At 39.3% G+C, this 8323-nt stretch overlaps 1 non-coding gene across 1 annotated transcript; it reads left to right on the top strand.

Moving 5' to 3' along the window:
- The first annotated feature begins 8026 nt into the window (after positions 1–8026).
- On the top strand, positions 8027–8099 carry Trnat-ugu. Its single transcript has one exon. It is a non-coding gene; the product is annotated as a tRNA-Thr (tRNA).
- Positions 8100–8323: the final 224 nt, after the last annotated feature.

The following is an 8323-nucleotide window of genomic DNA, read 5'->3' as shown; positions in this document are numbered from 1 at the left end:
TCGTCAAACTTCCACAAACGATAAGCTTCACAGCCTGAGAAGTAGAGTCTCTGGGACAAAGGAGTTGGTCTTCACCACAGCCTCAGCGATATTACTATATTCTACTCTACTCTATTATGATATTTATAACAATTTAGAACAATGAGCCGGATTGTGGCTCGAACGTAGGACACTATCTTCATTGAGTAGCGAGATGGCAACTACTCCAGCTGAATCGACTTCGAGCTGTGATTTGCCACCACTCCATAACGTCCAAACTCTGCGGCGACACCGCTGCAATGCTTCAATACTAGTACCTACAGGAGACTCGAAATAGAAGAGTGTTCATACTCAGCAAACTTTCACTGTTCTTAGTGAGATGATAACCTTCAAATCTTTGGCGAAGTATGCGATTAACGATTAACGTAAGTTGTGATATATGAGCGTGCTTTAGAAACTGAGCCTTTGGTTCTAACATGCCTTTCCATTACTTTATAACTTCGCAAGAACTCTAAATATATCTGAAAGTTCTGCATCACCACTATCTTAAGGATATAGTGCTTTGATTTTTCGTAGAATGTGTTATATTAACTAACTCTGAAAAACTGAAATTTTGCACGGCTTACACTTGAAGCCGGATCACACTGATTCATAGCTTGCTGCTACCAGCTTGGCTGTTCGGCTACCCTTCACAGCTTGACCCACGCATCTAGCATTCCATCAGTTCTTCATATTTTACAGATTCCACTAAGGCTCTCCTTCGCGGTTGCTGGGTTAGCTCCTTTTGTACAAAGCATGTAGTGGAGAGTTTGGTGTCGCCACATTCTCAAGAATTCCTCTACGATGAAGGCTTTCTACCTTTTGACATATTTCACACCATGATGAACGCTGGAGATACGCTAAAGCTGTGTCGATAGTGGAACATGAATACTTCCCTCTCCCGGATGGTGTGCTGCGAAATATGCTACCTGAGCACGCATGGACTGACTCAATCCATTAGGTGTCCTCTAATTGGAAGAAATGTATTAGAAACAGCGAATACGATTAGACTTCAGCTGCACAGTTTGTTAGTGAGAAATGAAAACTTTTAGCGAACTGAAACTGGAACCTAGATTTACTAATATACTCTAGCAGTCACCTTAATCACTTCAGCCACCCGACCATGCATGCAGGACCGACCCAAACCTTCCCGTGTCACTGAGTGTCCACGTCCGGCATTCACACGGTTCCTGTGACATCGGCATGTTGCAAAGTACTGAGCCCTCTGGATTAAAAGGGTGGAGCAATTGATTGAGCCTGAGTCACACATTTTACATAAAACATTTATTGAAACTTTTATTAAATTTAACATTAATCCACTTCAGAATGCCAAAGCCAACTTACGTCGACTCCTAGCTCAAAAAAATGCGAATTTAAAAACAAGCCAAAATTACTTAAAAGACTAAAGTCTTCACTTATACGAATCACTTCAGAAATAGTTCAGCAAATAACCTCTCATCAAGACAGCTTCAGCCAGAATGTCTTTAAAGTATTGAAACTGGTTTGCCAGTAACAGTAAATTCAGAAATACAATATTGGGAAAACGATAGGCTGGCACGTAACGCAACAGTCAAATCTGAAGAAAGAATTAATATCGTTGAGGAAAACATACTTTACCTTGACGTTATCTAACAGGCTCCCCTGGGGGTGTGCAAATATTCTTTGGAAACAAACACGATCCCTATCTCATAACACAACGCAGTCTGCGACATCCCAAGCAATTATCACATGAACTGTTTCTAAATGAAGTTCTTGCTGACGTCTCACAGCCAATGGAATGCCCTCATATGCATGACCCAATTCTGCAATTGAGTCTTCCAGTTTATAATTATTGTCAGTTACTATAAACTGAGGTCAATAATCAAAGCTCCTTTTCAATAAATATTATTTCATTACCATGCGAATTTTTGCACAGCTAAAAGTCTTAACAGCTACATCTGCCTTAACAAGACCTGACTCTGGATTTCATTTTGTGAGTTATCGCATCTTCTTTCACACTGTAGCTTAAGGCGTTCTAAGATGGTCAGTTAGAGCTTCTTCTTGTGCAGGAGGAAAGTCACATTTCCGTCCTAAGTACAGATCCTTTTAATTTCGACTTTTTAATTTGATTTGCAATGTGCTACGAGGTATTTTAAAATTTTCAACGCCTCATTTCACCGTTTTCAAATTTTCTGCAGTCCGTATTCCACCCATCTGAAACATAAAAATGGATAAGAATAGCTTACAGTATGACCACATGGATTTATTCGACAACTATGTGACAAAAAGTAGGATTTGCCTTCGGGTCTGATTCATTTCCACACTTTAATGTATCTTGCAGTGTGCTACAAGCTGTCTGAAAATTTTCAGTAGCCTTTTTGTTGATAAACCTCCTGCAACTGCTTCTTTCGTCTTTTTCAAATCTTTTGCAGTCCATTTACCTTTCTCTGTTTCCCTTATATATTTGCTATTCATCTCAGAATATTGAAAATCGATACTGTTTGGGCAATGATGAGGTGAATGTCATTACCCCAAAGGTTTGGTTCTCTTCAAGAATTATTATGTGATGCAAAGTAGTCCCTACCTTGAGGCTTTGTAATCAGTAGTATGGGGCAATTAATTTTTACCTGTACTAAGCTTCAAACAGGCTTATCCTCTCAAGAACCAAACAAAAGCTGACCAGGGAGCCCGCACTATGCCTCTTAAATATCCACCGCTGCACTCATCATTATGAATGACAGGGTGACAACATTATTTGATTATATTTTTCACTATCACGGTAGTATCTTATCTTTCTCTAATGATACTCTCGATATAGCACAACATGTGGTATATCATTTTGAGCGATTTGTTGTCTCTAGGATTCTTTGTGGGAGATGACTGATTTTATTGTAATTACTTCTAAATAAATAATACCTGAAAAATTATGATTTGTTTTTATTGTAGAAATGTAAATAACGTAAAATGTAATGTGTGGATTGTAACTTGAGATGAATACCACACTTATGATGTACACTTTTCAATGGAAATTTAGTGAGCCATCGTACTTGGAAAAAGAAGAAGCGTTGCATGTAGAGATTTGGTATGTATTTTTGCATTTTTGTAATAAATTTTGTACACAGCACATTTTTTTTTGTTTTTTGTTTTCTCCCAAGTATTTATACTATTTATGGTCATAACTCAAAAATGTGAAGATTTTTTTAATGCTGAGAGATGACATTCAGTAATGAGGCAGAGCACACACACACACACACACACACACACACACACACACACACACATGAAATTATCACTGCCTAATATTTTACACTTTTGGGAAATTTTGTTACAATTTTAGGATTTGGTACAATTTTGAGGAAAATGGTTACAATTTTGGGGTCAACTGATACAGGTTTGGGTCAAATTGTTATAATTCTGAGACAGCTTGTAAAAATTTTTTTGGTCATTTGTTACAGTTAGGCGGGGCAATTTGTTACACTTTTGCAAATCATCATTCTCCATTGATCTTTATTCTCTCCAGTGACCATTATTTTCTTAAATAGTGATCTATTTCTTTAAACGATAGCCCATTCTGTTTCCTTAAATGGTAACCTTTTTTCTTAAATGGTGACCCATTCATTTAAACGAAAGGGTTAAACGATGGCATGTTTCTTTAAATGGTAACTCCTTTCTTTACACAGCAACTCAGTCAGTTTTATCAGTGTTGGCCTATTTTCTTAAACTATGACCCGTTGTTTCTTGGTACCTCGAGGGAATGGTGCTCACCTACAGGGAATGGTGGTCACCTAATAAACCAATCGTTCTTGTCCCAGTGCCTAGTATCATGTCAATTAGTCACGACAGCTTTCATCCAAAAAGTGTGTGTGTGTGTGTGTGTGTGTGTGTGTGCCGTTAGGAGGCAAATAGTAATTCCAATATTGCGCTGATTAAATACATAGGTATGTTTGTATGTGTACACAATGCAGAAGTAAACATCTTTCACGCTCGAGAATATAATCCAACTTGTCACCATTTTTACACATCATTTCAATACTGCATCAGAGGTATCTAAATATTTTTGACTTTGATGAAAATAATGACTATCACTGACCTCCGGAGAAAAATTAGTAGAGGTTGCATAATTTTTAGTGCTTGTCTGATGCTATTTTTATGAGCCATTTAAACACCACACTGTTACTGGCTGGAGAGGTGAGGAGGTTTTAAATTTTATACTTGTACAGTTGGGCTATTTATAGCATTTTGGCTTGTTGATTGGCTTGGGAGATATTGGGAGAGGAGCAGAGCGAAGAGGGAGAGGTTATTAGTTTCACATTAACACAGTTGGGCTAGTTCTGCCATCCTAGAGATTTGACAGGCTCTTTCATTTTTTATACTGCACTGTGATTGGTTGGAAATAGGGAAGGGGACGGGACAAAAGGGGGTTGGAGAAGAGAGACATAGCTTGATGACATCACTGATAAGGAGGCTGCAGCTTGTCGTATCATAGCTGTTCAAATGATGATCACATTATCACCTTCATGACCAACAGCAGGCGTTTCAGGGTCAAAGTGATTCAAAGCCACCTTAAAAATAATACTGGTAACAGTTCCAAAAATGTTCAAATGTGTGGGAAATCTTATGAGACTTAATTGCTAAGGTCATCAGCCCCTAAGGTTACACACTACTTAACCTAAATTATCCTAAGGACAAACACACACACACCCATGCCCGAGGGAGGACTTGAACTTCCCCCAGGGCCAGCCGCACAGTCCATGACTGCAGCGCCCTAAACCGTTCGGCTAATCACGCGCGGCGGTAACAGTTCCGAAAGTTTTAATCTTGAGGTAGTTAAAATGTTACAACAAGAGGTTTATACATTGTGACAGAAATTTTATATGTAAAAGTTACTGTTGTGTTCTAATTTATTCAAGAAATTTATAGTTATTAGATCCAGACTTTAAATTAGCGCTCCTGGGGAAGATGAATTTCAGACATAAGCCAGGAGGCAGCCAACCGTCCTATCTGAAGCAAGGAAATGGGAACCGTTTCAAGAGCAATTATTTTAAATATTCTCGATATTCTGTTGCATTTTCCTAGATTTGATGTGGGAGTCAAATCTTGCGGAAACTCTTTCAAACATGCATTAGTAGATCACGCATGGTCTCTGTGGCAAGCTATGCTTCTTTCAGAAGTTCCAAAATTTACAATTCTACCAGTGATAAATTTAATGTAGTATTGCGGCATTTGAATTATCACAAATAAAACGCCGTGTCTCACTATTAGTGGTGCCTGGGGCTGCTATTTTACCTAAAACTCACATTTTTGAGACTGTGGATGTGTGCAAAATACTAGCTGATTCGTGCAAAGAAGATAATAGCAACCACTCATTGTTAATAACGCTATTTATTTGCACATATAGCGTTGTTACTAATTTTGAACTGACAGGTTTATCTTCAGGCTGCTGTTCACATTTATATTACATTTGGTGTTGTTTACATTACTTATGGGGAGAAACAGGCAATAGCTAATGTAAACAACACTAAATGTAGTATAAACTCTTCCAAAATTTTGATGAGTTTGGTAAAGTCTTGGTAAAGTTATTGAAATGTGTCCTTCTGCTTAGGCTGTACCAAAAATCATTATTATATATTTATCGCGATTGCTATTTCGACATTTTGTCAACATCAGATTGTGTAGGGCGACGATACCAACTTAACAACACAACGTTGTCATATATGGCAACACGGTACCGAACATTATAGAGTCAACAAAATATGGTGATAGAAATCCGTCCATTCTTCCGAACACCAAGCGAGGTCACATATTACCACAGATTATAAAGTGACAAACACTTGGCATTATGATATAACCTATGTTCACAATAAACACATAAGACAAGTCCCATGTAACCAGTATCGTATTTCTTGTACCACCCTAGTTACATGGGACTTGTCTTATGTCACTACCGTTATAGATTATATCATCGTGTCACATATGTTGTTGATTTTGAAATATGTACCTCCAAAGTAATCCCTTCTTATACAAAATTTTGACCCAAAAAATAAAAGTTAATTATATGTGCCCTCGATTTTATAAGCATACTGAAGAGTAGGAGATTGTTTCATTGCGGAACGGAAGGAACGAGGGCTTGAATGAATATTTGAACAAATTCACACACTTATATCTCAGATTTTCTCAATATATTTTGTGAGTCTTTGTAGGAAGACCACATGCGATGAAGATGTGAAACACACACTGACCGCCTAACGTCTGTCCACACAAGAACATTAAATATAACGGTGATGTCGAATATAATCTGAAAACAGCACGCTGTCTCGAAGTTTCGTTAGCATCACTTACCAAGAGAGCTGTAACGGCATACAGATAGTTCTAAATACCACTGCTTATCTTCGCAGTCTGGAACCGCGAGACCGCTACGGTCGCAGGTTCGAATACTGCCTCGGGCATGGACGTGTGTGATGTCCTTAGGTTATTTAGGTTTAACTAGTTCTAAGTTCTAGGGGACTAATGACCTCAGAACTTGAGTCCCATAGTGCTCAGAGCCCGAGCTTATCTTCGCTTTGCTGTGAGTAATAATCTGCTGTAGGAGTAATTTACAGTAGCTAAAGTTCGTGCTCCGGTCAATTACAGACACAAAATGAATATATATGCACATGTGTAGCTCAAGTATAACAATGATTTCAGAAATGGTTAGCTAAGAAAAATAAATCGTAAATGTTTCAGTGGCATTCCTAATTATTATCACTTAATTAAAAAATCAGTAATAAATAACAGCCTTACACTCGTCCAATGACGGACCGCATGGTATACCAGGATGTCTGAAAATCAGAAACACTCTATAAATGCAATAAGTCAGTGGAAGCATGACGAAACCAGCAGGCTAACCCCACAGACGAACAAGTGAAATACTGATACTGTAGCACGAGTATGGAACACGTTCTACCAATCTGAAAAAAGGGAGTTACGTTTCAAAATGAGTGAAGGTACCTCTACAAATCTGAGAAAGTTGCAAACAAAATATTACACGAAGCTGTAAGTGCATGAGGCACTTTCGCGTAGTTCTCGTAGCTTACAGCTCATAATATGAGAATGGCCATTTGGAAGTAACTAATACCCTGGGTCCATAAGGAAACGCCAACACCAATCATCCATAACAAGACGGAAGCAGAAACAGAACAGGCTAACCCAGAACACAGCACGAGGAAGAGTGCTTTGTCTGCCGTTGAACAGGGCACGGCTAACATACAGCTCGACCAGAGCAGACAGTACGCTATGCCTCCCAAAAGCTGCCCGGCAGACATACCTCCACTTTAGCAGTCCAAGATTATTCTACATTAAGCAATCGATAGCCCAGGTACAGAATGTCTTTGCAAACAGACTAGTGAATAAGAACACACGTACCAGCGAACAACTTAAGTTGAGAGTTTAACGAACGACTCTTAAACTGTATCTCTTGACAAAAGAACATCAGCAAAAGTAAATATATTCACGGGAATTGCGGATCTGGCTATATACTAGAGGCGGCTCTGTTACATGATAGAAAATAAAGCAGATAAGTGTCAGCATATTGGTATATTCTCTTCCTGTGTATTTACCATGATTACTGTTATGTGAAGATATATATGGGGTGCCTGCTCTTTCGGATATGTCCACTGGGTCCCGGGTTAGATTCCCGGCCAGGTTGGGGATTTTCTCTGCCCGGGGACTGGGTGTTTGTATTGTCCTCATCATTCCATCATCATTCCTGAAAGTGGCTAGTTTGGACTGTGTACAGACTGGGAATTTGTACGGGCGCTGATGACCGCACAGTTGAGCGCCCCACTAACCAAATATCATCATCGGATATGTCCGAAAGAATAGACACCATTTTGAGCCAGCAGCCACTATGAATTAAGACACAAAGGAATGATGGACATTGGCTGCAAGTGGACACTGATTTTAATCACCGGGGAAAATTGAAAATTTGTGCCGGACTGGGATTCGAACCTGAGTCTACTGCCTACTATGCAGATGCTCCGACCAATTCACCGTCCGGATGGTGCATTGGTCAGCGCATCTGCCTTGTAAGCAGGAGACTCAGGTTCGAATCCTGGTCCGGGACAAATTTTAAACCTTCCCTATTGATATAAATCAGCGCCTACCTGCAGCCAATGTCTGTAATTCTTTTCTGTCGTAATGTGAAGTGTTTTAGAAAATGAGTTCAGAATTGAAGAAGTTCTTTTTTGGTTGTGTGTACTATAAAAAAAATTACTCTTCTGTCTGTGAGGCCACATGGGATTAGCCGAGCGGTCTAGGGCGCTGCATTCATGGACTGTGTGGCTGGTCC

This window comes from Schistocerca americana, chromosome X (assembly GCF_021461395.2).
Source record: "Schistocerca americana isolate TAMUIC-IGC-003095 chromosome X, iqSchAmer2.1, whole genome shotgun sequence".
In the NCBI taxonomy this organism is placed as follows: domain Eukaryota; kingdom Metazoa; phylum Arthropoda; class Insecta; order Orthoptera; family Acrididae; genus Schistocerca; species Schistocerca americana.
This window is presented reverse-complemented; position numbering and strand designations above follow the sequence as displayed.